This window comes from Vigna umbellata, chromosome 4 (assembly GCF_029865625.1).
Source record: "Vigna umbellata cultivar VRB3 chromosome 4, Vumbellata_1.0, whole genome shotgun sequence".
In the NCBI taxonomy this organism is placed as follows: domain Eukaryota; kingdom Viridiplantae; phylum Streptophyta; class Magnoliopsida; order Fabales; family Fabaceae; genus Vigna; species Vigna umbellata.
Window position 1 is genome coordinate 66313127 of NC_142168.1, and position 27181 is coordinate 66340307.

The 27181-nt window shown below is 31.8% G+C and overlaps 2 pseudogenes; both read left to right on the top strand.

Moving 5' to 3' along the window:
• The first annotated feature begins 6148 nt into the window (after positions 1 to 6148).
• Positions 6149 to 7378, top strand: LOC124820597 (putative E3 ubiquitin-protein ligase RHC2A pseudogene; annotated as a pseudogene).
• Positions 7379 to 25215: 17837 nt separating this feature from the next.
• On the top strand, positions 25216 to 27181 carry LOC148200998 (aspartic proteinase PCS1 pseudogene; annotated as a pseudogene).

Consider the following 27181-nt stretch of genomic DNA (forward strand, 5'->3'; position numbering starts at 1 on the left):
ACATATAATAATAATTTTTTTATTTAATATATATTTTGTAGGGGTAAAATGGGAACTGCAGCAAAGGTTGAAGTGCTGGAAGAAAAGAATGGGTGCACTAAGAAACCCCCTCAGTTGTGGACTATATTAAATTGGGCTTGTGCTACCCGTATAATCACCCTCCACCACCACACAGCTAGTTGCACCTTCCTATTTCATTTTTGTCCTTCAATTAACTGATATCAACATCCGTGCATGCATATCAACGTTTGTGCACGAATATCAAGTTTTGCAAAACTTTCTCAGTGGCATGTGATGCGAAGGTAGCATGGCCACTCGATACTGCATCAGGAGCCATCTCCAAACCTTAATAAGTGCTTTTAGAGTAGTTAAGGACTTTGGAAATATCTCCAAACCCAATGCTATGCAACATGCTGCTATGGAACTTTTGTACAAAATCTTTTCATGGTGGATTCTTTAACAGTAAAACCTTAATAAGTGCTAACTAATATGGATATGAAAAATATAATTAAGAGGACAAATTCTATAATTATGTTCTTAACAGATATTATTGGATATTTTTCACATTAAACAAATTTTTAGACAAATATCATTGCATTATAATTTGGAAATTTTCTAAGAGATAAAAGACTATAATTTAGGGTGATAGAAACATTGTTGATTTCAACAGGTATATTTGTCATGTGAATGCTCCAATGCGGAGAGAGAAAGAGAGAGATTGTTTAGGAAAAATGGAAGTGAAGAAAACTCGTTGCAATAAGATTGTGGAGAGGTGTAGGATATTTTTGGAATAAAAAAAAAGTGAAGAGGTGTTGGGAGCACATGGGGTGGTGGAGGGAGCAACATCCTCACCCTTTTGAAGCTTGAGGGCTTCTCCCTACACCCCCACACTCTTCTTCCTACACCACCACATTCCTGGTTTAAACCATACTTTTATCCTGTAAGAGAGTTAGGGTGTGTTCACTTGGGGGTGATCGGGGGAGATGATTTGGGGGAAAGTGATTGAATGGATTTGAGGGTAAATTTTTTTGTGTTTACTTGAGTGGATTTCGAGGTAATTGAGAGTGGATTTAGAGGTAAAGTTTGTGAGAATTAGTGTAGAATTTGATTTATGTGACAGTTTTAAAATTTTGTTTAATAGGTAGAAATTAAAGATTACCAAAATGCCCCTAGTTATTAAATTAATATAAAATGATAATTGTTAATGTTATATTTAATTGTAAAAATGTTTATAAAGAGTAAAAAATTAAAAATAATGATTAAATTAAAAAGTAAAAAAATTATAATTTAATAAAATGAATTTATTTTTAAATGTAGTATTTGTTTGTAATAATCACATTATAAAGTTATTGATATATATATATATATATATATATATATATATATATATATATATGATGGATGTAATTTTATTTATTTATAAATTTTGATAATTATGAGATAATTTGAATTTGAATTATACTTTATTAATTAATATGTTTATAGAATCCATTTATCTCATGCAATGTTATATGTGAATTATTTTAATGATTAGGTTGAGGCGCATGAATATATTTTAATTACATTTCCAGATGGCTATTAACTTGGGACTCTTGGCCTTCCAAAAATCTTCAACTACGTAGAAGACTTTATCATTCGCACGTTTCCTATCCTGCGTCCTTCAGAACCTCCGCGACGACACTGTTAGACGAGGCATAAAAAGTTGGGCTCGGGCGAGATAAAGCATGCCACAACGTGGTTTTCATGGCGTGCTTCAACTCCTACGGCGGCTTGAAGAACCAGTTCCCGATGCTGGTGAAGTTCGTGAGATTATGCGGCGAGAAGCTTCACACGGATCTCAGGAGCGAGATAAGGCGGGTGGTGAAGGAGGAGGGTGGGGTCATTGTGGGGGCATTGGAGAAGATGAGTCTGGTGAAATCGGTGGTTTACGAGACGATGAGAATAGAGCCTCTGGTACCCTATCAACTTCTACCTTCATGGCAATGTGTGTTGAAGTGGCCAAATCTCCTAGCCATGAGTCACCAACTTCTACCTTCATGGCAATATTAGTTCCAGGTTTGAAACTTATAGGAAAGCTTCTATTTCTCTTCTCCATTTTTACTTGGCCAATTTCTATCATTTTACTATCATAAATTTTGCATGTATCTTTCGCAAAATGAAGAGAATATCCATTCTCCATCATTTTGCCAATACTTAAATGATTCTCTTTAAGATTTGGAACTAGTAAAACATCCTTGATGAATTTCGTACCTTTCTTTGTCTCCACCATGACAGTTCATTTGCCTCGAGACTCCATTGTGGTGTCATTTCCTAGACGAACTTTGACATTGACAGATTTATCAATGTCTTTGAAGATGCTTTGATCTTTCGCCATGTGATATTTGCATCCACTATCCAAGTACCAACTTCCTTCTCTACTAGGAGATTCTTGATTGGCATAGAATAAGAGTTTCTCCTGATTATTTTCTTCCGCAAAGTTTGCTTGATGTCTATTTTTATTACGAGAATACTTCTCTATGTGACCAAACTTCTTGCAATACTTGCATTGAAGTTTTCCATGATGCCAACAATCTTTTTCCAAGTGACTTGTCTTTTTACAGATGCCACATGAAGGATATTTTCCTTGACGAGTCATAGATAAGCTTCTAGAATTTTCTTTATTTCTAGAAATTTCTTTCCTAATTTTATTTCCTTCATATTCTTTATTCTGAGACCGTAATTTTAGTTTTGATTGAAAGACATTTTCAACCGAGTCTTCTTCATGCCTTTTCAATCTTTGTTCATAAGCTTCAAGAGAACCCATTAGTTGTGTGACTGACAATGTAGCCAAATCTTTTGTTTGTTCAATCGCTATTGCAATTGCATCAGATTTTTGGGGAATAGAAATTAAAATTTTCTCAACGATCTTTTTGTCAAGAATGCTTTCCCCATAGGCTCTCATCTGACTAACTATTTCTTTTATTTTAGAATAGTAGTCTTTAATGGTCTCAGATTCTTTCATTCTTATTAACTCAAACTCTCGTCTTACAGAATGAAGTTTAACATTGCGTACCTCATCACTTCCTTGAAACTCCTCTTGTATTGTGTTCCAAGCTTTTTTTGCACTTGTGACACCAATTATCCTTGGAAAAATTGTGTCATCAACTGCTTGTTGAAGAACAAATAAAGCCCTTGAATCCTTCTGCTTGTTTTCCTTCAACTCCTTCTTTTGAGATGTAGTAAGAGTAGAAATGTCTTCTGGAATAGGGAATCCTTCTTCTATGATGTCCCATAAATCTTGAGAACGGAAGAATGTCTTCATTTTGACACTCTAGAAATCATAATTTTCTCCTATGAAAATAGGTATTGGAGTTGATGATGTTTGATTGGTAGAAGCCATGAGTTGAGAAAATATTTTGGAAGTAGTATAGAATGGAGTTATAGTTTTGTTTGCGGTAGTTGAAAATTTTTATCTACGCCCAGTAGATGACCGAACGTAGCTCTGGTACCACTGTTAGTATTTTGAGGTTGTGAAATGAATAGTTGATGGGATAGAGAAAATGTAGAGATAGTTGAATGTAGAGAAAATGTGGAGATATAATGGAATGTGGAAGTAGTAATTGGAAGAAGTGTTGTAGTTGTCTTTAGTTGTAGTAGATGTTGGCTTCTTACATCAAATGGTAGATGTTGTCTTTAGTTGTAGTAGATGTTGGTTCATACAAATGGTAGATATTGGCATGCTTACAAATGATCCAATCATCCCTATTTATACCAGTGGCACCTCCTTAACCAATGGTTAGGATCTTGCCACCACAATATTAATCTAAGGGTCATTATTCATTCTTTAGAAATTTCTAAAACATTCCTATAATTCTAAACTTATCTAGATACTTCTTATGGATAAGCATCCATAGATATTTTTATACATCATTCTAGAATCCTTCTAGATAGGATTTTTCTAGAATTCTATTTTGGGCCTTCTCTAGTCTTGGGCTTTTATCTTACAGGCCCAATTTACATTCTAACTCTTTTTTCTTAGGAGCTTCTACATTCTTCTAGAATTTGCATTACACTTTATCATTCATCTTCCAACAACCTCATCTTCTTCATCTACCACTAACCGTGCAACCTCACTTGAGCTTTCTCTTCTTTCTCCTCTTCCAACACGAGCTTTCTTCAACTCGTGAATGCACAATGAAAGTTGTGTATTTTAAAAATATGCAGTGCAATTTGATAGTTATTTTAAGCGTATATTCATCCCTCCAAATCGCTTCACATTTGTGGGTGACTGAAAAGTAGAGCAATCCCACAATTCCCTTCAATTCGATCCGCGCAGTTCACTTCAAATGAACACGTTAAATTTTAAAATAATCACTCGTCAATTTGCGTCAACAGTAAATTCAGCGTAAGTGAACACAATCTTAAAGATGGTTGGTAAAAATATTTTCTTTTCACCAACGTCAAATCCACCCATTAAAAGCAGTGCTCACTATAAAATCATCTCTACACCCCTACACAAAAAATTAGAATTTTGGAAATATATTCTCATTAATAAACTAACATTTTTTTTGAAATTCAGAATACATAAGCACAACACTCTGAAATCTGACAAACTTACAGCAAATATATACTCAACAATTTAAAATATAACCCTCCTCTTTGTTTTGTTCTTCACGGTTCTCACAGCACACACATAGACTTTCTTTCTTCTTCACACGGTACTCCTCACTTCTACTCACTCTTTTTAATCTTTTTCTACACGGTGCACACAACACTGACACACTTTATTTCTTCTCTCCTACACCGTGCCTCTTCATTTGTATGTGTGCCCCTTTTATAATTAACGAAAACAACGAAAATGCAGTGAAACGAAAAAGCCCCTTTTATGTCTGGACGCTTGTCCACACCACCACTCAACGGGCAATGGAAGCAGTGAAACAAAAATGCAAAGGAAGAAGAAATGAGGATGACAAATAAAAACGAAAATCAAAAGTGAAAGAGGAGGAAGAAGAAGGGAGAAAACGGAAATGGAGAAGAGATCGTGAGAGAGAGAAGTGGGGGTGGGGGTGTAGTGGGTGTGCAAATAAAAGAGGGTAGAATTAGGGTTTAAAATAAAAAATAAAATCTAAATGGTAAAAGTAAAAAAAATTTTAACTTAAGACTACTTTTGGAAATAAAAAAATCTAGGGAGGTGAGGGAGAAGGGGTTGGTGGTGTAGGGAGAAGTTCTCTTGAAGCTTTCAGTAAAAAAGTAAATACACAATTTACTTTGGTATTCACTTAAAAATATAAATTTTAACACTGAGAAAAAGCGGATTTTAATCAAATCCTAATGTCATTTAAAAAGTTACTATAAGATCAATTAAATTTATTAATAAAGTATTAAGTAAAGAAAACACTAACGAGTATGTTTAGCATATCGATTAAAGAATAAAAAAATAAAAACGTCTACTAAAAAGTGTAAATGTATACTTATTGTGATTTTAAATGTAATCCCAATTTAAAAAACTTCATTATTATTTTATTCAGTACTTGTAGGATTTGGTTAGTGAAACTCATTAACTAGTTTTAAATATAAAAAGAATTATAAATTTGATTTATTCAAAAAACAGACCCATAAAAAATGTGGTTAATGAAAACGGGTTTTGCATCTAAAAAATAACATGGCTGTTTTGTTAGAATTGAATAAGGAAAAGTGCAGGTCGAGGCAGTTGATGAGTTATAAGGAATAAGAAGTTTAGAAACAGCCTTTCAAGACAAACTTCAAGCGCTGAGACCCGTAACAGAATCTTCCGTTCCCTATTTTCAGACAAAACGGCAAAGGAAACAAGAAACAGGAAAGACCCTGTAATCTCGCACCAGCGTAACTCAAAAACCTTAAAACTGTTCATTCATTCATTCTACGCTCAATACGACGTGTCGCGCAACCAACAACGTTGCCGACACGCCAAAAAAACAACGTCGTTTTTTCTGCAACTGCAATCTCCTTCAAAGCCACACCCTCAGACACTAATCTATAACCCTTTCATTTTCTCTTCTCTTCCTCAATCTAAACCACTGTCTCACAGAATCCAGGATCATGCACAACTTCTGCTCTTCCAATATTTTCCCCTCATTTTAATACCCCTCTCGGGACCTAAATTCTTGGATCATATACACCGCACCGTATCCGTGAATTCGTATCTAGGCGTAGATCGTAATGGCTTCCCATTGGTGTTTCCGCTGCAACAAATTTGTCAGAGTATGGAGACAGGAAATGCCCATGTGTCCAGAATGTGACAGTGGATTCGTCGAAGAGATCGATTCTTCCGGTCGCCCCGTCCATGCAGAACCGCGCCGCCGTAGGTTCCCCGCCGCGGCTGCAATGTACATGATCGGCCACCGTTCCGGTAACTCCAACCAAATTCCCCGTTCCTCTCACCATCAACATTGCAGAACCGCCAACGGCGACCCGTCTCCGATCAACCCGGTTATCATGCTCCGCGGAGAGGGATCAAGGCACGAGCGTGGCTCCAGCTTCGACCTTTTCTACGACGATGGCGCCGGTACGGGCCTCCGACCACTCCCTCCGAGGATGTCAGAGTTTCTCCTCGGAACAGGCTTCGACCGCGTGATGGACCAACTTTCCAACGTGGAGTCTAACTCCGGGTCTGGGAGGCACGACCAGCACCACGCGCCGGCGTCTAAAGCTGTCGTGGATGCCATGCCGGAGATTGAGATAAACGCGTCCCATATGGTGACTGAGTCACATTGCGCGGTCTGCAAGGAGCCTTTTGAGCTTTGCACCAGAGCGAGAGAAATGCCATGCAAACACTTATACCATCCAGAATGCATCTTACCGTGGCTCGCAATTCGGAACTCCTGCCCTGTGTGCCGCAAACAGTTGCCTGTTGAGAACGAACGTGAGGGGTTGGAGCGTGTGGAGGAGGAGGAAGAGAACAACGTGGGGTTGACGATTTGGCGGTTACCGGGCGGAGGGTTTGCAGTGGGAAGGTTGGGGAGAAGAGAGGGTGAGAGAGAGGTTAACGTTCCTCTTGTGTACACGGAAGTGGATGGTGGGTTCAACTTTAACAACCTTGTTATGGGGGAACCCAGAAGGATTTCATGGTCGGTTTCGGAGTCTCGAGGGAGGAGAAGAGGTGGCACGTTTAGAAGAATGTTTAACGGTTTGTTTAGTTGCTTGAGAGGTGGTGGGGTTGGGCCTCAACGTTCTTCTAGCTCTGGTTCTTCGAGAAGCGCGACGAGTACCAGTGTTAGGGCTTCGCGTCCTAACATGGGTCCTTCTTCCTCTACGCGTAGATCTTGGTCAATGGATGTCAACGGTGGAACCAGACCATGGTAAGGTAATGTAACATCAATGTTGTGGCATGGGAGGTAAGGAAGTTGAATTTGTGTGTGAGTAAAAATGGAGGGTGCAGTGCAATGAATGGGGAATCATATGAGAAGCTATCTACAGAGGGGTTGGAGAAAGGAAGGAGAAAGCCTCTGCGTTTATTTTGCTGTATATTTTTGGGGGCATTTCAATGGTACCTTCGTGGTAGTTTGTAATGATTTCAAGCACCTTCATGTTGTTCATACCTTTTCTTACTTGTTCTTTGTATAGTTTGATTAGCTTCGGTGTTTTTGTCTTTCAAATTCGTGTTCTTATAGTTGTTTTTAATTTTGGAAACCGGTAATCTGCATGGTAAGCATATGCATGCATACTCAGATTTTTTTTCATATTCGTGTCCCTCAGGGAAACCCATACCTTTTTCACATTGCATGGTAAACATAGCATGATCACTCATAAAAGCAATAAGGACATCACATAGAGTAAAGATTCATGAAGAGTAAAAATGTATATTAACACCTAGTAATAAAAATAACAGATTTATAAATTACGTGATATAATTAGAAAAGAGAAATAAAAAAAATATAATAAATATAGACAAAATCAAGGTATTCATGAATATTTTTCAATCTATTATTATTATGGTGCTATTAGATTATTATGCTGCTTTTCCAGGATATATTATTGTGCTGCTTTTTGAGTCCACTATATTTGAAGACAAAAAAATTTATAAACGTCGTATTTTAATCGTCTAAAGTATATACTTTTATTTTATTTTTGTAATAGCAGTAAATTGACATCTTAGAAAATAATCATAAAATTATAATTTAAGATGACTTTTTGTTGTTTTGCTTATTTGTCGAATAAACGCTTATTGTTAATAAATTTATAAAAGATAGACCTAAATTAGAGTGATTGAAATATGTTAAAGGTAATGAGAGTTTGACACACTTATACTTATTTAACATAATTTTTATAATAAAAGAATGAAAAATATTATATCAAATAAATGTAAATGTGTTTAAAAGAATATTTTCTCATTCATTACCATACTCGTTGCTTGACCCTAGGTAGAATGGTTTCAGGACTAAAAAACATTTACTAAATAGTTGCAATTTTTATCAAATTTATTAATGTGGGAATCAGTTCTTATTTCGTTTTTTCTAAACATGATATTAATTTTTTTTAACACCGTTTTCATAATTAATGAATAGAGAAATATGTAGTTACCTATGTTCCATTTAAAAAAATAACTAAATTAAACAAAAATAACAAGAGATCAAACTGAATTTAAGATAGTGACATTTGACACTAAAAATAACACGTGTCAAGGATTCTAACACATGACATTGTTATATTATGTGAGACATGTGATACAATATTAACTTGACACATAATTTCTTTTCCTAAATTAAAAAAAAATTAAAAAATTGAAATCATGGACGTTATATACATTGTTTGTTCTTTAATTATTTAAACATATTAGAAAAAAAATTAAGTTAAACAAAATTAACCCTTATTTAAATTAAATATTAACACTGAATAGACAAAAGTAAAAAAAAATATGAACTAAATTAGTATTTTAAGCTTAAAAGTTAAAATACATTTTAAAATTAAAACTTGTTTGTTTTCTTTTAAGAAATATGATTTCAATTTATTGTTATTATTATTTTTTTTATAGAAGTTATGCTTATTATTAACAAATTTTTCTTTCAATTATTTATTTATTTATTTTTAACATTTTTATATTTATTTATCTTATTGTTTTAGAAATCGTGGTCTTTAAGGTAAGACTTCTTTTTTGTTTTTTCCAATTCGTACTTCACAACTTATTTCTTTTTAAAATAATTTATTCTAATGTTTTTTGAAATCTTCATATATAAATATATTTTACATTTTTAAATACTTTGACTAAAGAATTTTTTAAATTTTTTATGTTTGTGTTAAATTTTTATATAATCTTGTTTTTTTTTTTCAATATTTTTGTGACCCTTTAAAATTTGTAATGTTTTCTTTTTGACTTTATATAATTTCTTTTTATTTTGAATCTTTTGGTCTCTAACCTCTCCTAACTAACTTTCAGGTATCATTATTGATTCTAAAATATTGGTAATTAACGTTAGAAATTAATTTAGAATCTAATTTATAAATGAATTATAATTTTTTATTAATGTTAAAAAATTGTTTTAAATATCAATAATTTTTAGTTAACTTAATTAATATTGACGAGGACGTCCACATCAAATATAATGATTGATTATTTTATTTTTTAAATTAGCTTTTATTTAAAAAAATTTTATAGTGTTAAAATGTTTTGATCAAAGCTGAATTGAAACTATTCTAGCTCAAAGGATGTGATGTTGAATTATTGATTTGGTTCCATTACAAGAAAAAAAAAAACAATTACATATAACCAAAATTGTAGGTTATAATCAAAATTTGTAAATAATTATGCTTTATTTACATATTATTTACGACAAAAAAAATCATAAGTAAATTTCTTGTAACTAGCATTGTCTATAGATTTACCCATAGATCTTATCCGTCAATAATTATCTACTAATTAAATTCATTGATAATATCGTACTAAAATAATATGTAAATAACTTGGTCATTGTAAGTCTGTGCACATGTTTTTATATTAATAGGGATATTATAGAAAATAAATTAAATAATGTGTAGAAAATAATTAAATAAAAGTAGAAACATAAAAATAATTTCATCATAGTTAGAAAATCTAAGAACAATAACAATATCTAAATTTATATCTAAGTTAAAGATCCAATTATCATTTAGAAAAAAATCTTAAACAGACTAATAATTGATGTTGTTCATGAGTGTCTTGTGAATGTTCTTGATTCTCTTTGGTTGTTGTTAACCCATGTAAGGTTTCTTACCGCAATTGAAAAGAGCAATTTCCTTACATCAGCAAGAATTTCCTGAGATCTTTGATTGGAATCCAAACTTCTTCTCGAGCTCAGAAGCAACATTTACCTGTTCCATCTTTGATTGCTTTCTAGTTTTCGCTTCCTTCCCTTAATTATCTTTCTCATGGACTCCTGTTCTGAAGCAAATCAATTTGTAGATACAAGTGAATTATCTGAAGAGATAAGATATTGTCATTTTGACATAATTGTTAAAGTTCAGAATAAGAGAAAGGTCACAAAACCTTAAATTAATAGTTTCAAAATCTTCTAATAAACTTATAAGGAACTATGGATACAAATGTAGTTCTCTACGTCAAGCTAAAAAATGTCATAAGTTGAGTACTAGACCACTTGTTTGAGGATGAACTCAAATTGCTTTGGTTAATATTGAATGTAACTGAGATTGAGTTCAAAAGTATTATGAAGCTGTTCAGAGGCCTGAAAGGTTAATCACCATTAATTACACTAGCAGAAGTAAAGTAGATATATCAGACCAAACAATTTTTAGGGGAGTTCTGTACTATTTTTATTTTGTTTATTTAAAATTTAACTGTCAAATTTATTTTTATTTCATGATAAGAATTTTTGTCAACACTTATGGCCAGAAATAAATTTATCGATAAACTCAAAATATTAATTTTATAATTTAAATTATTAATTAATATTTTTTTAATTATGAATTTGTTATTAAAATTTAAATTATCAACAAATATTTTTGTCTATAATTTGTATTATGATAAAAATATTTGTTGAAAAATTTTATCGATAATTTGTAATTTATATTATTAACAAATTCTTTTCATAAGTAAATTTGTTGGTAAATAAATAATAAAATTTTTTGTCAAGTCTAATGAGAAATTTTAACATATTAAAAGAAAGATCATGTTGGATCTATCAAGGGGGAGTTCACCGAGGAGATACATACACCAATAAGATATGAGTCAAACCATATAAGGGATTGACATCACTCTCTATCCAAAACTTTAAGACAATGAGTTAATGAGTCTTTCATCTCTTTATATAGTGCTTTACTTTCTCATTTCTATCTAATGTGAGATTTAGACTCATACTTCCAACAGATCAATGAAAAAAAGAAAAAGAAAAAAAAGAGAAAGAAAAGGAAAATAAAGATGAAGAGGAAGACGAGGAGGAGGAGTCACATATGACGATGGTGGTGGAGAGGGAAGAGGACAAGGGAAGAAGAGTAAGAAGAGAAAAAGGAAAAAAATAGACAAACACTAGTGCAATAAGCACATATCGCCTCGGTCATTTTCGCTTATAGACACCGGTTCTAGGACCGGTGCATATTCCAACGACGTAAAAAGAATGGATTTTTTGACTCGGTTCTGAACCGAATCAAAAGGTTTCAGATTCTGACTCGGTTCACAGACAACCGAGGCAGTAAAGTTGTTTAATTTTTTTATTCTGAACCGAGATCAGTGTTGTTACGTTTGTTTGTTCTTTGTATGGTTAAACTTCTTCCTCTTTTCTCCTATTTTCTGCAATTTTTTTCATCCAAACAAACATGAAGAACAGGAAGCAGAGAGAGCAATTTTTTTCATTCAAACATGAAGAACAGGAAGCACAGAGAGCAGACGGAGATCCAAACACCAAAATCAGATATCCAAACCAAAATCAGAGATCCAAACCAAACAAAAAATCAGAGATCCGTTATCCACCTGCAAAGAAACAGAAACAAAAACCAAAAATCAAAAAGCAAAAAACGCAGTTCCTCCATTGCAGCCGCCGTCGCGGGCTCCAGCCGCACCTTCGCGGGCTCTCGCCGCGCCGTCGCGGGCTCTCGCCGCACCGTCGCGAGCTCCCTCGCCGTGCCGCGCCTTCGAGATCTCTCTCGCCTTGCCGCGCCGTCGAGATCTCTCTCGCCTCGTCGCGCAGTCGGAGCTCTCGCCTGGCCGCACCGTCGCGAGATCTGTCCTCGTCGCACCGTCTCGTGTCGTCACCGTCACCGCCTCGTCTCGTCAGATCTGGTATCGTCTCGCCTCGCCGCACTGTCGCCGCACCGTCGCCGCACTGTCGCCGCACTGGAGAATGGGAGGTGTTGCAAGAGAGGAGGGAGAGGAGGGAGGGGTTGCAGGAGAGGAGGGAGGGGATGAGGGAAAGTGAAAAGGTGAAATGAAAAGTGGGAAATTGAAAACTGAAAAGGTGAAATGAAAAGTGGGAAATGAAGGGTCTCTGCCTGAAAACTGAAAAGGTGAACACGTTACGCCTCGGTTCTTTTATTAACCGAGGCCGTAACTGGAAAACGTGCATCCTTGTGCCTCGGTCCTACATTAACCCGAAGCAGTATCAGATCTTTATGCCTCGGTCCTTCATTAACCGGTGTCGTAAATTTTTTATGCCTCGGTTGTTTGTATAACTGAAGCATATAACTTCATTTTAATTTCTAAACTGCCACCGTGTCTTTAATGCTTCGGTTTTTACAAAACCGGGGCATATATCACGAGTTAAAAATGGATTTTTCTACTAGTGAAAATCATGATATTTACATAAGAATTTTATCAAGGTGAGAATTCGTTGATAACATGTGATCAGTTTGTAAAGTTTATAAACGATCATTTTACCAACGAAATTTTAACCTTCAATAATCTGTCGGTAAACTCAAATTACTGACAAAATTTTCCTTTTATTAACAAAATAAAAAATATATTTAAAAGACTTTAAACAACTTAATGAAATGTATTTAAATATAATAATCTAGTTTGTCCTAAATACAAAGTTCCACTTGTTGAATATCATCAATCAAACTTCATCTTGTATATCACATAATTATATTTATAACCAATAAGTCAATCCGACTCACCATGAATTCAAGTTGAGTTGTATTAGGAAAATTTCAATTTTTTTAAATGTGGATTGAATTGAGCGAGACTCACTTAACTCACAAGCTAAACGAGTTCGAGTCGAATTGAAGGTGAATTTAACTCGTAACCCACCAACAACAATTCCATATTAGTATTTTTATCATTTTTTTTGCAAGTTTTTTATAATTATTTATCACTCCTAATTATGTTTGATCACAATTGATATTTTAAATATTATAATGTTACTCAATAACATTTGAATATTTGAATATTCAATTTATCTGTTTTCGAATTTTCAGCCATTATCTTTATAATAAAATTTAGATAATTAGGTAATTACTTTAGTTTCAATATTATAAAAAAAGGAATTAAGTCAATATACTTTTGTTACTACAGTAAATATATAAAATAAATTACCAAGACAAAACTTTCCTAAATGAACTAATCCACCAATTTATTTTGAGTTGAGTCGATTACAAAATTTATAACTCACCAAAATATAAATGAAATACTTTTTTAGTTCAACCTATATTAAGTTAATCTATGTAAGTGGAATTAATTTAACACTAATTGAATAAACTATTCTATTTAAAAAAAACTATACAAATAATTTTATAACATATAAAAAAAAATATTTTGATATTAAAATAATAATAATAATAACAATGTTAAATATTTTTTAGTCTTTAACTATAAAACATTTTTGAGTTTAATCCATTTTTTAAACTTTATTTCATTTTCATTATTCTCTTTCATGAACCTTCAATTTTTAGTTGATAACTAATGACATTAATTTTTTCCTAACTGGCTAATTGTGTGGCCACTATTCTAATTTTGTTTCTGTCTGTGATTAAAATTAAAAAAAAAAAATTAAAGTGTATGATCAAAATCCCTTTTCTTCTTTCTTGATGGGTTTATCTTCTAAGAACACTCTTTTATTTTCCATCTTCAACCAGCCATGACCAGCACGAAGTCAAACAACTGTGTCACCTCTACCCAACGCCGACGCCAACGCCACGCCACGGTCGACAAAACTGCACCGCCTTCACCCTATTTCACACTATGTCCTCCTCGCTTCTAAATCCACGATAGCATCAACCAGCAAAACCTCATCAGCGAACTACACGACTCCGAACATCCATCTTGTCTTCAGTGGAATCAATCCCAAATGCATATGATAAATTTAAATATTATAGTAAAGGAAAATTCATTCATTTTTAACTTTTACACACTCTACAAATTTGACGGGCTTTTCCTCAATCAAACCACAAAAATACAACTACAAATTTTGCCCATCACCATTTTTTTGGGCGATATATGTTGCCACAAAAAATTTAGAGTTATATTAGTAATTAGTAATATAATACATTTTTGTGATTCTTTCTTTTTCCACTGGTCATACCCTATGTTTTATACACCGCTCATAAAGATCAACTTGTGGCGGAAAAAGGTCTTCATTACTGATTCTTTGCCCAAGACTGCCACCGCAAAAAGGTCTTTCATTCCTAAACGCCATGCCTTCTAAATACATAGATGGAGTCCGAAGACTAATGGCATTTAAGAGGAAGGCATTTTCTGCAAATGATCTTTCATACAGGGCACAATAGATTATACTTTTCAATGTTTCGTCTGAAATGAAGATGAGTTGCTCAGCTAAGAAAATAAGGACCTGAATGAAGCTGTCCGCATAAAGATCAAATCATAATACATTGAATTGTTTTAATTCAGTATATAGATTTTAGGAGCAGTTTGTCAGAAGGTTGGTAAGTCACACTGAGCAGAATTCGCATCAACCAGTCAAGGAAAAAAAATCATTTAATTTCAGAGGACAACACAAACTAACCTATTTTATCCTGCATCTGCTTACTTTCCATTACTACTTTTCTCTACTCTACCTCTTTCATCAATCACTTCTCTTTTATAAGCTTTTATTTATACCATTCAACATTTACCTTTTACCTTTGAAAACTCTAAACTAGCAAAATACTAATCAATGACCAAAAGTAGTACATCTGAAACTATAATGCCTGTCTAATGAGTGACTCTAAAATGCACATCCTTCCTGCGAGCAATTGTTGTCATATCTCAATAATTATTTTTGCCTTGCTGCCAACAATTTTAAGTACAATTGCTGTGAATGTTAACTCAATTATTATTAAAGTGTAAACCATTCACAAATGATGATATAAGGTCCAAAACCATCAACAGGAGAAGAAAGAAAGACATTCCAATATTTCCAAAATATCATCTACAGATATCATTGGAACAAGCAGCTATTAAATATGTTGCTTCAATTCTTTTCAACAAGAGTTCTGGAATGTTCTCGGCGCGGAGTTTCTTTAAATAATTTTCTTTTCCATTTTTTTTTTCTCAAATTTATTGCACATATAGACATACCAACATACACATACTCCATTGTTGGACCTGGAGTTAGCCATAACTAGTTGAGGATGGAGAAGAAAAGAATGTTCCCAGAAAATGAACCCTTGAACGAGAATAAAAAGATTCTAGTTTTCACTCTCCAATTTAATGTTTTTTCTTTTAGTTTTAATTACAGTCAGAAACAAAATTAGAATTAACTGTGGTATACTGTTAGTCACGTTAGAAAAAAATTAATGTCATTAGTAACTAAAAATTACAATTTTATTAAGAAGAAAAATGAAAATAAAGTAAACTTTGAAAAAAAAACTAAACTCAAATATGTGAGAGAATAAAAATATATTTAACTTTATCTTTCAATTATGTACATTTTTTTTATCTCAGTTAAACTTTTCTCTGATTTTTTTATTTTCTTTCTATGTTACTTCTTCTACCAACAAATCATACAACATCATAATTCATATTTGATATTTAACTCATTGGATGTAGTCAGCCGCAGAGACTGGAATCATCTAGAGGTTGACCAATACAAAAAGTAGTGAGATGAATAATATTTTCGTTGTTCAGAGCTCAGTTGGATTTGGTGAGATGAATTCTAGTGAGAGAGGATCCAAACTCAAAGGTGACATACTATCTGAGAGATTCTTCAGTCACTTTTGCAGAATTTAGTCTTTGGAATAGAAGTTGTAAGAAACATGTACAGAATGTGCAAAGTGAAGTGTTTCTTCAGCCACTTGAAATAATCTTTCAAAATCGACGGCAATACTGCTACAGATAACATAATATTACACATTAGCCAAAATTGAAAAACATTACATAAATAATTAGAGAGAAAAAATTGAATTTGTGATGGCATATGGGTTACCAAACTGTCAAATCACTTCCCTCTATCGTCTATCTAACCTTCCTTACTTCACCACCTTTCTCCTTGTGTTAAAGCTTAATACATAATAATTTATTCACAATTATCTCGCCCTAACTACGTAGCAATCCTGACTATCTCCCGGATTTAAGGATGTTTGTACCCTACCCCACTACTCCAAAGCTATAAGGCATGGACTCGTGATATACCTCTACATGTCATGTAACCTACTACAACCATGAATTATTTGTGATACTGAGATACTCGATCTCCAACCTAATCAGAAATCTGTTTCAATTATTTTTTATTTCCTTTTCAACCTAATCTGAAATCTATTTGAATTATCTTTTATTTCTTTTACTAGTATAAGTGGCCGTTAAGATAACATTGTTTAAGTCTATCGCATTTGCATTTTAGAATCTAAAACCTCTCTTATGATTTTCTCTTTAAATAATAACTTGTAAGATTATTGAATATACTAAAACAAATCTTCAATCGAGAGTTATGAGAGTTTCTATTCACACAAATGACGTCAATATTCTCATCTAAAATCATACTTCAATTCCCAACTATCTCTTTCAAGTAAGGATCTTAAAAAAACTCATAACTATGAGTATCCACAAATAAAATTTGCAATCTATAGGAAATAAATATTATAAATGGATATCCTTGAGTAATGGATACAAATATTCTTTTAGGCATTGTTCTTTTGAGGGGATTTGAGAGGATTTGAAGATAAATTTTTTTGTCGTTTATTTGAGTGAATTTGGAGATAAATGAGAGTGAATTTGAAAATAATTTTTTTTAATTTGTCACGTCAATACAATTCTATACTAATTCTCACAAATTTTATTTCCAAATTTACTCTCATTTATCTCCAAATTCACTCAAATAAACGACAAAAAAATTTATCTTTAAATCCTCTCAAATCCCCACAAATCCACTCTCTCAAATCCACTCAAAAGAACATGACCTTATACCCCCATGTTAACGAGACGAGTACGTGCATCATAGTATTCATACCTATGGAAATATATATATATATATATATATATATATATATATATATATATATATATATATATATATATATGATAATAATATTTTGACAATATTTTTTTGACAACATTTTAACATCATCTACGTGTCATTCTGTAATTTGTCCAAAATTACTCCAGAATCAATAATAATAATCATAAACAATAATATGAACCAATCACAGAATGACACGTAGATATTGTTAAAATGTTGTCATAAAAATATTGTCAAAGTATCATTATCCATATATATATATATATATATATATATATATATATATTATATATATATATATATATATATATATAAAAATTTATCTCAACATATTTTTGTAAATGCCACTTTAATTTAATATAATCTCATCAATTTTAATTTTTTAACTTTAAATAATAATTCTCATTTTATTATAATATAATTTATATTTCATTTTAGTTTAAAATTTTTATAATCAATAATAAAATTTTATTTTTATCGTTTAATTTTATTTTAATTTATCAAACTCATTAAATCACTTTAATTTTCATAAACTTTGATTTCAAATTATTTCATCTCTTACCATCTTTCTCTTATTCAAATATCCTCATTTTCATCTCTCTTTTTCCTAATTCACTTCACAAAATTCATCTTAAAAGAAAGTTTCCCCTTATTCCTTTTAGTAGTCATTAGGTAAACTACTATCTCTCTAATTATTGCTTGCTTTTAGTTGAATTGGCATTTAGCCTCGAGCATGTTTCACGTATACCTATCAGTCCAAAATTTAATACTATTTCCTTTTCCTAGTTTGGAAATAGAATAACACCATCAATGTAGTGAATAAAACTGGTATCTGCTTTCCACCGGGAATTTGCAGCCACCATAATAATATGAATGAATTTGGTGATTCAAATTCAAATTTCTGGTTCAATCAACAACGGGGACTCAAACTCTGCCTATGATGGCACACCACAGAAGATTAGACGAGAAAAAAGAATGTATCAACAAATTTCTATCACTAATAAAAGAGAAGAATCTGTTCTTCCTTTTCAACAGATAAGAGAAACAAAAGTCTACTAACTATTCAATACCAAACGCGTGGCTCATAAAATCTCAAAGTAGGTAGCTTCTGAACTTTGAATTTGATTCAGTAGCTACACCCATATGCACAATTTGAAAGCAAAAGACCAGAAGGATCAGTTCCATTTGAAGCTTGATTGCTTGGATGGTCCCATCTTAATCTTATGTAGCTGTAAGGAAACTAATCAATGGCTGAAAAAACCTAAAGTTTTATTTTTTGTTTTGTTTACTTTTGTTGTTGACAGCTAGAGATGAACAAGGAAGAAAGTGTGCTTATTATTTATGAGAAGCAGATTGAGTAAATGAGGTGATGGGTTTATCTTCCAAAAGTGTTCGCTATATATGTGTGTTTTCAAAGCGTTGATCCTTCTGCAAAGGAAGTTTTGAATAATTGTAGGGAAAGACAAAAGGGTTATAAATATTGTAGCAATAATGTGATGGAGGACAACTCAAAATGTGAAAGAAACATACCGAATTGAGCTTGTTTTGTAGTTATTTATAGAAATTGGTTTTGCATTGAACATCTGTTTCCACGTCCCAGAACTTCTTCCCCTTTTCATATTACGAGACATTGACAGAAAAGAGATGGCTGTCCCTCAATTTTTTCCAGTTCAAGTTTTTATGTATATGTATACATAATCTATTAATATTAAAAATATTTTAAATTTTGAAATTTAAATATATATTTTTTTTAAAATTTTGTTTTTTAATTAGCATTATTATTATATTGTTTTGAAGACCAATATTCAATAAAATTATATAAAATGATCTAGTGTATATTAAATATATGACTTTATATTATGCCAAGTAAAAAGTTGAAATTATATTTGTACAATACAGTATAGTCGTATTTCTTAAGCACACTTTACTCAATTTTATAAACTTTTTACATTTTATTCATTATGATAATTTTTATAAGAAATTACATTAAAATGGTAAAATTTTCGGTTTTGGACGGAGAACTGTGTAGAAGAATTTTAATGGTAAAACGGTATTAAACTCAACGAAATATTTGGATAATTAAAGGCTAAATTGAATTAAAATATATTTTTAATGAGAAAAAAAATATGGTCTAATAAATATATTAAATAACACGGTTTAATAAAGTTTTTTTCTTTAAATTTTTTATTATTATGAAACCCTTAAAACCTACATTTATTTAGATTATTTTCACATATTATATCGAGAATTATTAATTATACTCATCATGTAAATATTATTTTAATAAAACAAATGTTCAAGTACATATTGATCTATAAATAAAATTAGTTTTTCTAAAGTGAATTTTCCTCTTACAATATAAAGAATCTCTTTCCAAACAAAATAGCAATCAAACTATTATTAAGATCTTATCACCTATATTTACGTTCAAAATCTGGATAATATCAATATCTCTCTTATTATCAAAGCTACAAAGTGTTTAAAGTAATGAGGATAGAGTTTTATTGTCCAAAATAATTAAGATAATTTTTAAACATTAAAATCCTAACACATTATTTAATTTTACCTCAAAAGGATCAGATACATTGTAAGAAAGTGCCCCAGCAATTGTTTCCAGCTATTACTTTAAGCCAACTATGGAAATAATGTAACAGAGGTCCCCCTCAAAGTGAATTGAAGATTTGGGTAGGATTAAATGTTTTCTCGTTCACATTGCATCCATTTCTATAAAAAGGCATATATTGTTTTTGATGCAATAGAACCCTAACTAGGTGCCAGGTCCATCGTTAAGAAAGAAAGAAAGAATTAAATTTGTGTGAAGAAATAGACTTTAAATTTAATTTAATTTTACAAAATTGATTATAAAGTTAAGTTTACATATATAAATTCATCTTATATTATATCTAATTATTTCTAATAAATGTGAAATGGTCTGTATTGACAACAATGACAATCACTTTTGTTAATGTTATACACTGGACAGCATTGTCATGTCTGATGTTAAAGCCGATTGGCAAGGGCTATGTTATATCATATACAGTCTCCACTCACAAGTCACATTCTTCATTGTTTGTTCATTATTGGATACCCAGAACCACTCAAATTTATCTCATTATTCATCACTAATCGTAGATTAATACTATTAATATGATACAGTAGGCTTGATTAATACAAACAGCAGCATTCAAAAGCATTAAAAACACACGTAAACGTGTTTTCTAACCTTTCACTTTTGATCCTTGTAACTTAGCCTATTTATAACTTTGTTTCCTTTAATTTTTTTTTTCTTTCTAAAGTTATTGTTGTCATTTTTCTTTTCTTTTTTTTATATTAGGTCTCTCATTTCCTGAATTCTTTTTTTAAAAAAATATTAGTAAGTTTGATTGATGTAATAGGAAAAAAATTAAATTTATAAATTACAAAAACATCTTTGTTTAATTTAATAGAAATGAGTATTAATTAAAATTTAAATATATTAATTTATAAAATTAAAAACTATTTTAAATTTATTTTATTGATAATAATGTTCCATCGAAAGACACAAATTTAAAAAATAACTAAATTTTTCATAATTTTATATTTCTATATAACTTTAATTTAATTTATCAATATTATTTCAAAAGGGAAAAATAAAAATCATTGATATCAGAATAAGCAAATAGATTAAAAAATTTAAGATCATTTTAAAATACAATACTTGCGGCATATTGACTAATGTATGTCCTTATGAAATATAGTTAATTTGCAAATATTTATGAAATACAATTAATTTCTAATAAAATAATACACTTCAATCTTTGAATCGGTGTAAGGAATAGCTTAATTTTGTAATTTCAATTTTAATAAACTTTTTATGGACGTAGAAGTTAATTGCATTAAATAACAAGAATGATTGAGCATATGCATAGGGCACAATGGATTATACACCTCATGTATGCCTGCAGATGAAAATAAAGCATAGGTGCTTATTTTAGAATTGTTTTGGGATTTGAAGAGAAATAGAGGTGAAATTGTGATTGTTTGGATTAAAGGAATGGTAATAAGAAATAAAGGAAAATGATGGAAAAGTTTATAAAAAATTAGTGAGTGACGTGATGGATTAATAAATTAAAAAAGGTGTTTTAAATGATAGAAAAAAAAGATTATTATTTTATTTTTGTATATAAAAATAATTTTAATTTAAATTACAGTTAGTGTATAATATATTATAGTGAAACGTGAATAATTATTTTAAATTAAAAAATTAATATTGATAAATAAAACAATAGTTATGTATATACAGTATAGTGAAAAGGTGAAAAAGCATTGAGGACAAAACAGTAATTGTGTTTAGATCGAGTTAACTTTTCTCTCAAATCTTGTCACTCGAGTGAAGATGAGTCTCACCCTCACTCTTGCAAATCAGTCGTGGCAATCTCACCTGCAAATCAGTCGTGACAAAACAGTAATTTTGTTTATTTCATGAAAAATTTAGGTTTTAAACTTTTTTGGAATAACATTTTGTTGAAAATTTTTGTAGAGAAACAGAAGCTTGAAGAAAATTGAAAGAAGTTTTTTAGAATTATCTCTTAATCATTTTAAACACTTATTTTTAATACAATTCTTGAATAAAAAAATTAAGAGATTAATATTTTCATATATAAATCTAGAATTTACCTTTATATTGAACTTGTGGTGTGAAGGTTTGAATTATGTTACACATATATTAGTCATTGCATTGAATTCATGAAATTCAACCCTAGTTAATCTTTAGCTAATTGAATAATATAAACTTCATTTATTAGTTTTGAATGCTTTGAAATTAGCATTATAATTTGCAAAATTTGTATGAATCAATATTTACGTTCTTTCCAAATTAATTAGTAAGATTACACATAAGTTAAATACACACAAATCTCTTAAAAAACAATACTTATTTTTTTTTAATTTACTACACCTATAAAAGAGATAACACTTTTGTTTTTGTGAATTATAAGTAACAGACTTACAATAAAAATAAGATATATATAATTATATTACAAACTTCAAAACCCCAACCTTCGAGCCGATTCTTATGACTTTAAGGATCGCTATTCCCACTAAATTGTTGTAATGACTATATGATAAATTACCTGTGTGAATGTCCCTATATTATTGTTAGTTTGGTGGTGTAATCTCATTTATTATAAACTTGACTTTACTAATCAATTATTAAATAAGATTTCAAACTCTCATTAAGTAACATATTGCGTGTCAAAGTTAAATGACATGGTTATGGCTTTTTGCCTATCGCTATTTACAACATCCTATCTCAATTACTCAGTAAATAGCAGCAACGATAAGCTGGTAAAAATTAAAGTTTTTAACAACATCAAATTAACAGTAAATTATAATCATAATTATAGTAGTGCTAAACAAGCAAGACACTGTTTACTTTGCCAATCAAAATCAAAATCTACATCAAGTTGGAAAGTTTCGTATTCGATTTGATTAAGTGATTCATAATGCACAGCATGGAATCAACTTGGCTGCTCTGACTAATCAAATCATCAATTAATATTAGCGTGTGGCAAAATTTCAAGTATTCTCTAATAGCAATGTTAGTGAATCAATCGATAAGGAATAGTTCACATCAGAGATGAACAAAACTAATTAAATTATAGTGAATTATGAATTAATTACATTATATTGAATAAAAAAATGAATTATCTATAGTAAAAACTTAATTATACTCTTTATTCATTATCTGTAATAAAAACTTAAGTTATCAATAATAAAAACTTAAATTATGAATTAACTGTGTTATATGAAACTTCTATATTGTTAACTACTCGACTAAGTTTCAACTTGCTATCCCAACTGAATTCGACTGAATTTTAATCTCAACCTGTTTTGACATATGGTTCAACTTGTTTCGTCTTAGTTTTTTATTTAATTAAACTTTTTTCAACTTTTTAATTTTGTTATTTGTAAGATAATTTATATTCTTAAATAAGAACAAATATTTCTTATCTACTTAGTTAACTTTTACTTTTAAAAAAAAATTTAAATAATAATTCAATTCAGTTTGATAGAAAAAAATAGTTTAGTTCAATTAAACTAATTTTCAGTTTAGATCTAATTAACTATTGTTTATCTCAATATAATTTTTAACAATTCAGTACGTTTCAATTAATTTTATCCACCCCGATACACTTCATCTCATATATACTCTTCAAGAGTATTTCATAAATACTGTTCAAGAGTAAGAGTAGTTTTTGTTTTTCTTTCTTGGCACTTCCGGGTTTTCCTACAACACTGCACTTTTTGTCTGTGCTTTTTGGCTTCCTGAGCTCCTTTTTCTAAAGAAAGTGTCGGTAGCATATACATTGCCTAATGCCTATCCCTTTTTTTTCTTTTTTTCCTTTGGACAACCTTGAAATTAACCTTGTGTTCAAGCACATTATATGTATCTATCTCTATGATTATGCATCGGACAAACAAGATAAGATGTCTAAAAAACTAAGAAACGTTTTATAACATGCATGCTATAATCTAACGAAAAAAACATACGGTTAACCTTGACCATAAGATAAGTAACTCTTCTTTGGTATAATAATAGTTTCATATTAATTAGAAATCAAAGTTTATAGTAATTTAAATACAATTTACTTCTTTAACTTTTTTAATTATTTTTAAGAATAAATTGTAATAGAACATCAAATTTCAAACAAATAATATTTCGAATGAATTAACAATTTTTCTAACAATATTTTGATAATAAATTTTATATCATTATTTTATTAGTATATATATTTAAAATGGATTAATTATAGTATTGTAAAAAAAAGTTGTCAAAAAACATTTTTCATTTTGAACAGTGTATTGACTCTAACATATTATTTTAATGGTTTTTCTTTTTTCTCAAAAATTTGAAGCAAAGTTCAAAGACAAAATACAACTTCGCACTTCAATCTCATCAATATATTCACATGTACAGTTTACAATCAAGTTAAATGTCACGTCTTTTTACACATTTTAAATTCCAAAAGACAATATAAGTTACTTAGTTATCTCATTTTCAGAATATATTATGCTCTTTGTTTACTTTTAAAGTGGATAATAAAGATTGTGGACCTCATTTCGACTATGTACTATTCAACTAATTTTTCTGTCAATTTAGTTTACTGCCTCCTCAGCTTCTATAATAAGGAGGTTCGAGTTCTTGATACCGTCTGTTTTATTTATTTATTTTTGTATTTATTATATATATATATATATATATATATATATATATATATATATATATATATATATATATATATAGGAACTTTATTTTACTTTCCTCGATTTTGAATGTTGGACCATTGGTTTGCAGATCTTTGACTCCTGTTTCTTGCAACTTTCAGACGAAGGTGTCATTACATAAGTTAAGATTCATTCTCTTCGTTTTCAAAGTCACTCACCTATCTTTTCCTATATGAACTTTTTTATGTTTTTGCATCTTAATATGTGATTGTCAACATATTATTAAAAGAATAGTTCCTATGATATCTTAAAGGCTTACGCAGTACAACATGAGTAAATCTTTATGAATGTTAAGTTCATTTGAGTGTAAATTGTAAGATAACTAATATTGTGCTATAATATCTCTACTTTGTGAAACCTAATCTCACAACAATCAAATGAGTGGTGAAGTAAGTTATGATTCTCTTAGAGATTTATTATAAATAAAATCACATGATCCATTTAGAAGATAGGTGGCTAATAAAACAGACATATATAGGTAACTTAAAAAAAGTTTAATTTTATTAAATATATGTAAATAAAAGAATATTTTCAAGATACTTAAAAGAAATTGAGTATATATGAATAATCTAAAATTTATTTAAACCTAAAGTGAGATGGGTAGACTATCAGTATCATAGATTAATGAAGGCAGAGAGTAATTAAATAATTAACAGTCTGAAGCAGTGAACTACTTCATATGAACACTTTAATGGTTGCATACTAACGACTCTTTTGTTGTTAAAAAAGGTAGAAATTGTGAGTAGTTTTAGGTATTTTAATAACAGCAAACACGACATTCATTTTCCAGTGAACGTAACGACAGGAATTATGGTCTGATACAGCTATACAGGAGAATCTTTGGAGAGCTCCACCACACCTTCACAGGGAGACTGTCTAACAGGACAATCCAATCTTTCTCTCTCTCTCTGTCTTCCCATTTAATTTCAGCTGAAAGTTCCAACTCAACAACTCATCAGATGCAAACCAAACCTGAATCAATATTCTCAATCCACCAACCAACACAAACCTGAATATCAATATTCTCCATTCATGGCCTCTTCCAAGTCTTCTCTTTTTCTTCCTCTCCCTCTCCTCTTCCTTCTCCTGCAAATCCAAACATCTGTCTCTTCTTCAAAAACACAAAAGACACTCCTACTGCCTCTAAAAACACAAACACAGACACAAACACCCTCACGTAAGCTCTCTTTCCAGCATAATGTAACACTGACTGTCTCACTAACCGTAGGCTCACCCCCACAGAACGTTACCATGGTCCTCGACACTGGCAGTGAACTCTCCTGGCTCCACTGCAAACAACTCCCCAACCTAAACTCAACCTTCAACCCTTTGCTCTCATCCTCCTACACCACAGCTTCATGCAATTCATCCATATGCAACTCTCGTACTCGTGATCTTATCCTACCCGCTTCCTGCGACCCCAACGAACTCTGCCACGTCATCGTCTCCTACGCCGACTCCTCCTCCGTCGAGGGCACCCTCGCCGCAGAAACCTTCTCCATCGGCGGCGCAGCACAACCGGGAACCTTGTTCGGCTGCATGGACTCCGCCGGGTACACCTCCGACGCCGACGAGGATTCCAAAACCACAGGTCTCATGGGCATGAACCGAGGCTCTCTCTCGCTGGTGACCCAAATGGCGCTCCCCCAATTCTCGTACTGTATCTCCGGGAAGGACGCCTCCGGAGTCCTCCTTCTAGGTGGGGGAGCCGCCGCCGCGCCGTGGCTGGGGCCGCTGAAATATACACCTTTAGTGACGGCAACTACCTCGTTGCCGTACTTTGACCGCGTGGCGTATACGGTCCAGCTCCAGGGGATCAAGGTTGCGGAGAAACTTCTGCAACTTCCGAAGTCGGTTTTCTTGCCCGACCACACCGGGGCGGGGCAGACGATGGTGGATTCGGGTACCCAGTTCACGTTTCTTCTTGGGTCGGTTTATTCAGCATTGAAAGATGAGTTCTTGGAGCAAACAAAGGGGGTGCTGACCCGAATCGAGGACCCGGAGTTTGTGTTTGAGGGGGCGATGGACTTGTGCTACCACGCACCAGCGAGTTTGGCGGCGGTTCCGGCAGTGACGCTGGTGTTTGAGGGAGCGGAGATGAAGGTTTCCGGGGAGAGGCTGTTGTATAGGGCGAGGAAGGGGAGTGATTGGGTTTATTGCTTCACTTTTGGAAACTCTGATTTGTTGGGAATCGAAGCTTACGTGATTGGGCATCATCATCAGCAGAACGTGTGGATGGAGTTTGATTTGGTCAACTCTAGAGTGGGGTTTACCGAGACAACGTGTGACCTCGCCAGTCAGCTGTTGGGCCTCTCTCCTTAGATCTTTGGACACTCGATTATAGCCGTCTGATAGTCTTTTTTTATTGACTAAATATAATCATTAATCAATTCTCAACCCTCGGATTATAGATACTGCTTAGGGAAAAATTAAAATCATCTTATAGAATTTGGACTCTTCAACTTTACAGGTAAAGTTTGCTTACAGTTTCGTTCTACTTCAACTACCACTGCTTTCGTTTTCACTCTTTACTTACTGGATTTGTTATCAAATGTGGATATAATGATATTTTGGATGCTGAAAGA